The sequence below is a fragment of the Primulina eburnea genome, chromosome 12 (assembly GCF_022965805.1).
Source record: "Primulina eburnea isolate SZY01 chromosome 12, ASM2296580v1, whole genome shotgun sequence".
Lineage (NCBI taxonomy): Eukaryota > Viridiplantae > Streptophyta > Magnoliopsida > Lamiales > Gesneriaceae > Primulina > Primulina eburnea.
In genome coordinates, this window is record NC_133112.1 from 26462386 (window position 1) to 26473214 (window position 10829).

The window sequence follows — 10829 nt, forward strand, 5'->3', positions numbered from 1 at the left end:
AAAGGATTACAAGAGGAATGACAAAAAGTCCAGAAGAGATCGAAAAGCGATGATTGCCGAAGAAAGCAAATCTAAATGGGCGGACTCTAGTTCTGAGTCATCTGACTCAGAAAGTCATTCCAGTGACAGTGATGCAGAAGAAGTCAAATGTCTAATGGCAGACAATGACTCAACCTCGACATCTGAAGAGGTATTTGATTTTGAATCTAGTGAATTTACACGAAATGACTTGATTGATGCACTACATGAAATGGTAAAAGAGTATTCTAGACTTTCTCAATCGTTTGAAGAAGTTAAGATTGAAAATCAGAACTTAAAGAATCATAACAGTAAGTTAACTTGCTTGCAAGTAGACAGCTGTAATGATTTACAAGTTAAGATGAGTAAATTAATAACTGAGAATGAAAGAGCCAAAGTAGATTACCAAAAGGTGCTTTCTGAAAACCAGAAGTTGTCGCTACTGGTAAATGCTTGGAACAAGTCTTCTGTTTCATTGGAAAAGATGCAAGAATTACAAAAACAGTCATGAGATAGGAGTGGTCTCGGTTTTTGTAATAATGAAGGCACTTCTGAAACGAATACTAAGCCAACACTGGATATGTGCAAAGCGAAATACATTCACTTTGTGAAATCCAGTGTGGTACATGAACCAGAAGTACCTACTGCTTCAGTGGAAAGGAATGTAAATCTGACGAACAGAAGAATGCACTATGGTCTGGGTTACGTTAAACCTAAGGAAAAAGTTGACCAGAGTTCTAGATTCAGAAAAGAATTCAACTCTGGAAGAAAACATCCCATGAAGGTTAAGAACTACCAGTACTACAACTCTAAACCTGTTCAGAAGAGATACAGACTGGAAAACAGAAACAGAAGGGAAGAACAACATTTTGGTATGCATACTGTTAGAAATAACAGACCTTCTGTTTCACACACATCTTTGGATACCCGAAGTACAAAGTCACCAAGAATTGTACAAATGTGGGTTCCCAAAGGACTGATAAGGCTTGGACCCAAATAGATTTGGGTACCAGTTACTAAAATTTGTGTTTGCAGGAACAACAGAAGGAAGCAGAAATCAGTAACTCTACATGGTATCTGGACAGTGGTTGTTCCAGACACATGATTGGACAAAGAAACATACTTTCCGAAATAGTGAGCTGTACTGGACCAAAGATAACTTTTGGAGACAACTCAAAAGGTAAAACCATGGGTAAGGGTAAGATTATCCATGGTAATATAATTATTAACGATGTGTTATTAGTTGACAATCTTTATTACAATCTTATCAGCATTAGCCAACTATGTGATAATGGGTACTCTGTAGCTTTTCAAAAGCATTCTTGCATAGTTAGAGATTCTGCTGGAACTACTGTGTTAACAGGAAAAAGAGAAGGCAATACTTACAGAGTCTCTTGGAACTCAAATCATGTCAATACTCCTACTTGCTTAGTTGCTTCTCTTAGCAATAAACACTGGCTATGGCACAAGAAACTGAATCATCTGAATTTCAAGTCAATCAATTATCTCAAGAAGCAGAATATAGTCGATGGATTACCTGACATTAATTTTGTTAAAAATCACGTTTGTTCTGCTTGTCAGCTTGGGAAACAGATAAGATCCAGCTTCAAGACTAAAGATAGCAAATCAACTTCAAGATGTCTGGAACTACTGCATATGGATCTATTTTTGGTCCTATCCCCATCATGAGCTTAGGGGGAATGAAATATACTCTTGTTGTTATTGATGATTTTTCCAGATTCACTTGGGTAATATTTCTCGCAGGAAAAGATCAAACCAGTTGTCTCTTGATCAAGCTTCTGAAAAGGATTCAAAATGAAAAATCTTCTACCATTATTAAAATCAGAAGTGATCGGGGCACTGAATTCACTAACAAGTATCTTGAGTTATATCTGAATGAGCAGGGGATTCATCATGAATATTCAGCTGCCAGAACTCCTCAACAAAATGGAGTAGCTGAGAGGAGAAATAGAACTCTAAAAGAAGCAGCTAGAACAATGCTAGCAGATGCAGACATTTCTCAGCGCTTCTGGGCTGAAGCTATCAATACTGCTTGTTACACGCAAAATAGATCTATGGTCAACAAAAGACACAACCAGACTCCATATGAAATATGGAAAGGGAAGAAGCCCAATGTATCTTATTTTCATGTGTTTGGATGCAAATGTTTTGTACTAAATAATGGAAAAAATCATTTGACGGCATTTGACTCAAAATCAGATGCTGGTATATTTCTTGGTTACTCTGCTGTGAGCAGAGCTTTTAGAATCTTCAACAATAGAACTCTTAATGTTGAAGAATCGGTTCATGTTGTCTTCGATGAAGACAACAGTGCTGAAATTTCTAACATATCTGATTTAAGTAACATGTTAGACAGGATTCACTTGGAAATCGACAGTGAAGATGATGTAGAAGCAAATACCAAGGATCTTCAAAATCCAGAACCAGACATTCCAATAGTGGAACCAGAAGTACAGACTTTGGATCTACCTTTAACAGCAGAAGATGTTCAAGAACCTACTACTGGTTCTGTAGAAGACAATCTGAACATACCAAATCAGGAAGATGTCCACTCAAATCCTTTTATCTGGAGAAAATCTCATCCTCCATCATTGGTTATTGGTAATCCAGCAGCGCCGTTGAGAACCAGAAGGCAAATGCTTAATGAATATATGCATGCTGCTTTTATATCTCAGGATGAACCAAATAAGATTGAAGAAGCTCTTCTGGATCCCAGTTGGATTGAAGCCATGCAAGAAGAGCTGAATCAATTCAAACGTAATGATGTTTGGTTTCTAGTACCTAGACCATCTCATCAAGCTGTCATTGGAACTCGATGGGTATTTAGAAACAAACTCAATGAAGAAGGCACAGTGGTGAGAAATAAAGCTAGATTGGTAGCTCAAGGCTTCAGACAAGAAGAAGGCATAGACTTTGATGAGACTTATGCACCAGTAGCAAGGCTCGAAGCAATCAGAATATTCTTAGCCTTTGAAGCTTTCAAGAATTTCAAAGTATATCAGATGGATGTGAAAAGTGCTTTTCTAAATGGTCTTTTACAAGAAGAAGTTTACGTCGAACAACCTCCAGGTTTTATCGATCATTTCTCTCCACATCATGTATTTAAATTACACAAAGCATTATATGGTCTAAAACAGGCACCTAGAGCTTGGTATGACACTCTATCACAATTTCTTATTGATCATGATTTTACCATCGGAGCAGTAGATAAAACTTTATTTACTTTAGTTAAGAATAAGCACACTCTCTTAGTACAGATCTATGTTGATGACATTATTTTTGGGTCAACTAACCCCAAATTATGTGCAAAGTTTGGAAAATTGATGCAGGATAAATTCGAGATGAGCATGATGGGAGAATTAACATTCTTCCTAGGATTGCAAATTAAGCAATCAGAAACAGGAATTTTTATAAATCAAGCCAAGTACACCAAGGAGCTTCTGAAAAAGTTTGGAATGGAAGCATGCTCTGCTGCTTCTACTCCAATGAGCTCATCTATTAAGCTTGATAAAGATGAAAGTGGTATTCCAGTAGAAGTAACTCAGTATCGAGGTCTTATTGGCTCTTTATTATATTTAACTGCCAGTAGACCAGATATCATGTTTGCTGTTTGCATTTGTGCTCGTTTTCAATCTAACCCCAAACAATCTCATTATATTGCTGCTAAGCGTATTTTGAAGTACTTGAAAGGAACTCAAAACGTCGGCTTATTAGTATCCTAATGATTCATCGTTAAATCTTATTGGATATTCAGATGCTGATTATGCTGGTTGCAAACTAGACCGAAAAAGCACAAGTGGTTTTTGTCAATTTCTTGGAGATAGGCTGATATCCTGGTTTAGCAAGAAACAGACTTCCATAGCCACATCTACTGCAGAAGCAGAATATCTGGCTGCTGGAAGCTGCTGCTCTCAGATACTGTGGATTCAACAACAGTTAAGAGATTATGGTATTCAAGCCTCCGAATCACCTATATTCTGTGACAATACCAGTGCAATTACAATCACACAAAATCCAGTACTTCATTCCAGAACGAAGCACATAGACATCAGACATCACTTTATTAGAGATCATGCGCAGAAGAAGAACATTCGTCTGGAATATGTCTCTACTGATCAACAAACAGCAGATATCTTCACGAAACCCTTACCAGAAAATAAGTTTTCTTACTTTCGTAATTCTCTTGGTTTAATAGATTTAACTTAGTCATCCTCTGTTATTCTAGTTTAACTTCTTTTAGTACTTAATTGATTATTGCATTAAACTAACAGTAAGTTTTTGCAGAAAAGCAGAAGAGAAAAAGTCAGATAAGCAAAACTGGAATTTCATTAGAAACCATTTCAGTACTTTACACAATGCGTAATGAAAAACAGTAGATCTTCTTTGCTATTTAACCAGTAGCGTTACATGTAGTGCTTGTCTTCTGATATAGGAACTTTCTGACATTTGCTTGCAAAGTACTTCAACAGGAAAAAGATGGTCTTCTTCGAAAGAGAAAGGCCTAGAAAGAATCTAGCAAGCTTAGTTCTTGCCAGCACTAATGTAATTTTTAGATGCCCTACAAGGCATCAGAGAGGATTTCAGCATCATCAATCCTCCAGCACTCTCTAATCGCATTAGCATGCTTCTGGAAGAAATCGATGCAATATTTCAAACTCAACCGAAGCAAAAGATCTGCATAACTGTGGAAACTACAACTCAAGGAGTGTATTTCAAGGATCTTTACGACATTTTTAAAACCCTCAAACCTCTCTCTGAACAATTTTGCCTCATCTCCTGAATCTAGCTCTAACTCTCTTTTTACTTGAATTTTCATTGTTCTTGCTTACCTTCGTTCAAGATTTGCAGGTATTTATAGAGGGAACAAAGACTCTTGTGAATCAAACGATTGCGACTGTTCATCTTCAACGGCTCAGATTGAGAGATGGCCAAGAGTCACTTGTCACAATTATGACTACTTATTAATTGCATTTACCGAGGGGGAACAGTATCTTAGTCAGACTAAGAGTTTGACGCCTTTTCAGAAAACAGATAGGATATTTGTCATCTCGATAAAACTACATGTCTGCTGGTTTTGACAAAGTGCTCGCTTAATTCAGCACTCTGAAACTTCCAGTAGACGTTATCATAAAATGACAAATCCTTTTCTGATTTCCTTTAGTAACCGCCTGGACAGCCCGCTCTTTTTCAAAATTTTCAAAATCACTCGTCTTTCTGACAGTTTCTGCAAAACTTTTCAAACACTCAACCAAGAACATACTGACACGTGTCTTTGTGTTCATTTGACGGCTGTATATCTATTTCATACATCACATTTTCACCTTTACTGTTTCATAACTATCGTTATTCAGCTACTGCTTTCTCTATATCATAACTAACTACTGCAAAGTTTTCTGCTCTCATCTGCATACAGAAATGGCTGGCGCATATACTCTCAATGCTTATCAGGTTAACTTTGCCTCTGTTCTCACCATTAAGGATGAAAATCTTCTGAGAATGTTTCAGGACATTGAGAAATCAGGACTCCGAAAATTCCTGGAAGCACCAGCAATTATCTACAAAAATGCTCTCCTGGAATTTTACGCCAAAGCAACAGTCCATGAAGGAAGGATTGTTCATACCCAAGGAGATGCTTCTATCTCCATTGATGCCGCCCATCTAGGAGCAACCTTTCTCCTTCCACTTTCGGGTATTTCTGAACTCTCTGATATTTCAAAAACAGATATGTCTGTTGCTCTCACCTCTTTCTCCGCATCTGGAGAAGAAGTGTCTCCTTCCTGCCATAAGAAATTGCTGAAGATAGAGTATCAGATTCTGGCCGATATTGTAGCCAAAGCTATTCTGATCAAGGCTGGCACCTTCGATAAGCTGACGAAGGAGAAAGTTCAGGTCATGACTACCATCACCAAAGGGATTAAGGTGGATTGGAGTCACTTTATTTTTAGAATTATGAAGGATATGGTCACTCGGAAGAGCTCTGGTTTCGCGGTTCAGATCAGTGTGTTGCTCAAGGATGCTGGTTTCCCATCTACCAGTGATCTCGATGCCACTTCTGTTACAATGATTGATGCAGCAAATGTTTTGGCTCTAAGGCCTAAGCCAACAGTGACGGAATTTGTTGCGATGAAAAAGGAAATTGGGGAAACTGCCTCTGAGGCTCCCAAACCTCACAAGCAAATTTCAAAGAAACGATTGCTTATTTCGACAGATTCCGATAAAACAGCTTCAGAAGAATCTGCTGCTACTGCTCGACCAACAATACCGACCCCAGCAAAGAAGAAACCGCGCACCATCCTCAAGTTGAAAAAGACAGCAGCACTGTCTGAGATTGAGAAAGTACCTATTCGACAGGTCTTTCCAGAAGCGGTTCCTTTTGTTCGCTCGACTGTTTCTTCCACTGCACTCGCTACTGCGTCCATCTCAGCACCCTCTTCTGTTTCTGCTTTTAAGCCATCATCTGGAGTTGTTATTCGGGAACCAGCAAGCGGGTCTTCTGCTTTCTGACCTATTGCGCCCATTCCATCTACTGACAAAGGAAAAGGGAAAATGGTTGCAGAACCACCTACTTTTGGTCACAAAACCACTGTTACTACAGGCGTTGACCTTCATCTAGCAGAGATTGAGACCTCTGCAAACGAGGAGATAAAATTCTTTGATGAATGGCATGCTGTCCGATTGTTCCATTCTTTTGACTACTTCAAAACAAAAGGAAATTACAGCAAGACGATGAATGCCGAAAGGAGGACTTTTCAGCTGGCAAAAACGAAGAATGTTATCGAGGCCTTCGGCAGAAGGAACTTCATCCTCGATCACCTCAAGTGTCAGAAATTAGAATCAGTTTTGCAAGTTATTCAATCGAATTTTGATCCTGCCGTTCCTACTGCTGCTCAGGATCAAAATGCTATTTTGATTCTTTCTGATAGACTTCAGCAGATGAATGAGCAACTTCTTGCTCAAGAACAAGGCTTTGGAGAGCCTACTGTTTATCATATTGGCCTTGTCCCGAGCTTTCAGCAAAATCAGACAGTTGAGGAAAGGACTACCGCCTCCCCAAAGGCTGATGTTCTTAGTACTCCTACATCTCCGACTCGGCCCATTCAGTCCTCATCGCTTTTGTCTGTGCATGAACTGGCTTCAGTTGAGGAAGTCATTGAATCTATTGTCCCTGCTGTCTCTACAACCTTGGAATTGCCGGTTTCTGGATCTCCTACCCCAGGGCAACAAGTCGCAGAACCAGACACTACTTCTCTACTGCCGAACTTAGAATTGTTTTCTGCTGAACATCAAGCAGAAATGACCGTTCTTCTGGAACCACCCTCTGCACCCTCTATTGAAGCATCTTCAGTTTCACAGACTGCTACTGTACCTATGGAAGAAGTTTTAGCTTCTGATTTGGCTATCCCTACTGAAGATGCTACTCCTCCTCTGGTTGGTGTTGAGTCTACTGTTTCTGCATTTCCAGCAGAAAGCACTATAGACCCTGTTCCTTCTACTGCATTGATAGATGCTCCTTTTGTTTCTACTGCGCTGACTGTCTCCCTCCCTGTTTTGACTGCGACGACTTCTCGTCTTTCTGAGATCAAACAACGCATTCTTGACCGAACTCCTTCCCCGGAATCAGATGCTTTCAATCTCGAACATCAGATTCAGTGTCTACAAAACGACCTCCACAACATATCTGATTTAGTGAAATGTATGTCTTATGAAAACATAGCGGAATTTAGTGGTGCTCAATCTTTCCGAGAGCGAATGAGTAAACACATCTATCTCACTAAGGAGACGACGGACAAGATGTATGCTGAAGCTTCTGTTTTCAGAACAGCTATATCAAGAACTCACAACGCCATCATGCTTGCTCAAAATGATATACTCACTCGAATTACTGAGCATGATGATATCTTTCGATCCCTGTCTACTTCTGTGGAACTGTTGAATGCCAAGATTGACTCTCAAAATCAATCTATCACTGCCTTAGATAATCGCATCTCTTCTCAGACTCCGTATCTGGAGATGTTAACCGATGGCATTCAAAATATTTCCGGCAGACTGAATGATCTCTTTACTCATGTCGTGGCGGCTGATGCCAAAAAAGGGAAGATAGAGGAGATAGAGGAGATCAAGCTGGAGATAGACAAACAGAAGATGAGGCTGAACCTTCTAACAGAAGAGATCAAGAACCTCAAAATGAAGAAATCATTTACAGGGACATTGGAACCGATTAATTTGTTTACTTTAATGCGTTATTAACTTTATCCGTTTGGTTAAATGTTTATCTGTTTTTACTTAATGATTTTCTACTGTTTAGGTTTTGGCATCACCACAAAGGGGGAAATTGTTAGATATGAATTTTATTGTGGCGATGATAACTAAAACAGTAGACCAGCAGACCAATTCAACAGATTAGCTTTTTAGTAGCTGCTGCTCTAGTAAAACTAAAACCAGTAGAAAAAGGGATAACAATACAAACCAGTAGAGAACGTTTTCTAACGTTGCTATCTTAATTGTTACCGTTAAAGTGTTCCTAGTACCAGTATTAATTACAGCATTAAATACTATACGGAGTCATTTAATGCATATTACCAAATTGAGTATAAAACAAGACTGATTGTTTTATAGCTTTTCTGCAGGAACCTATTTCGGTAATAAAGCTGATTGTATCAGTTATCTGAAGACTTCTCTGATTATGAACGTTGAACTCAGTCGATTATATATACTTGGATCAAATCCTTGTTCGACACGATACTTCGCATAATATCATTTTCAAGGAACAAAGCTACTCTCTTATCAGACGAATATCAGTTTTCCTTGAGCATTGTTAAAAAGTTCAACACAAAGAAAAGTAGCACACGCTTCATAGCTTATATCTGATCTTTTTAAAGATCATCTTGTGCTACTAATTCTTACACTTTTCACAATCTTTACTGCACTAATATTTTATCAGAAGAGTCTGTAATCTGAAAAGAGTCTTTTCAGAACTTTGTGTTCCGCATTTTTGTAAGTTGAGAAACTAAGAGTTTCAGTAGGCTGAGGTGTAAGTCCTTCTGAAGTGGGTGTGTACAAGTGTTGTACTGTAATATCGAAAGTCTTTTAGTTATACCTTCTGGAAACAGAAGAAGGGGAGACGTAGAAGAGTTTATCTTCGAACTTCCATAAACAACTGCTGTCTACTTCTTTATTGTTTTTCAACTACTTCATCAGATTGTTTCCGCACGTTCTACTGTAATCAGGTGAAAGTATTCTCACAAGATCGACTACTATCCTTAACAGGATTCTAGTACCTCATCCATACGAAAAACGAGTAGAGTTTATTCACCCCCTCTAAACTCAACTTCGATCCTCAACATCTTGTAAAATAATTTGAATCATACAATTTTTAGAAAAAATAATTAATCATATTAATAAGCCTTGTAAATATTTATTGAAAAATATTTATTTTATCTCAGTGTCCCCGGTTTTCTTTCCTTATCCTGTTATCGAATATTCGGGTAAAATCTACAGTTTTCATAAAATCATGAAATTATACCCTTAATCATCTATTATGCATCATGTAAGCATATAAAGTCAATTAAATAAATTAAATATGAAATTTAAATCATTTGCATACATGTGGTTTACGCAGGTTGGGTTTTGAAAGTTACACCCCTGGGCCATACAACTCTTGAATGATGTCACATACAATTCCAAAATATAAGATAGAAGTTTGCCTTATGTGATATGGAGGATACCCTTCCCATGAAGAATCAAGAGGAAAGCTATACGCCTTCTATTAATCAAACTGCAGGTATGAACTTTTATACGATATTAAAGGTATTGTTGTCGGAGCGTTACATCATTCGTGAAGGTCGCTAAGTTCGGTGTTCTATTCAAACAGAAAGAATCTGGAGCTCTCTACGCAGCTCTTTTGAATCATCTACTACTTAAAATACTACAAAAAAAATTTATTAATTACTAGCTCATTTTCGAAAATTCATAAATTATGCATGCATGCAACACTGCTGAAAATTACTCCTTTCAAGAACAAATGTAATCCAATGACAAATAAAATACTGCAGTTTAAAAATATTCACCGAGTCGACAACACTAGACTTACGTTAAAAATAAAATAACATGAAGCAAGTAAAAATACTCCTGACTACCTACAAAATAGTATAAAATAATCATGTCCACTCCTATATCAAATCGTGATGTGAGGAACTATATGGTCCTCGGGTTCACGTGCACACATCTAGATCCGCCTAATCAGACTTCGGCGCCTTCAGCTTCCTCATCAATATGCTCACCTGTATCATTCACGCCTAGTGAATCTAAAGACTCAACACATATGTAACGTTAATAGTAAGTACACATATACATAACATGCAACAGTGAAATGTACCGTACTAAAAATACATTTCATGAACTTGAAAAGAAGCATGAACTTAAACATTTCATATCATGGTATAGAGTGTCAAAACATCTCATCATATCATCATATACTTATTCATTTTCCTTAATTGAATTCAGTCCGTTAGTTGTTAATTTTGTATCATCTCTATCTTATCAGCTCCATTCGATGGATCCATCTACATATAATCGTGGTACCTGGCGGCGGGGAAATAAGCGACAGTATTACCCATCCCGTGAGCCTTGGCCTTGCAACTCATCATATACATATATTATCAGTCACAACTAACTCTTATCCTTCAAAAAATCATCATTTTCATCACTTATAAAAACATGTATATACATAAGTTTTCCTTAAAACAAAGCATGCAATGTATTTTTCATATTTACCATAAAAAGGTCATATA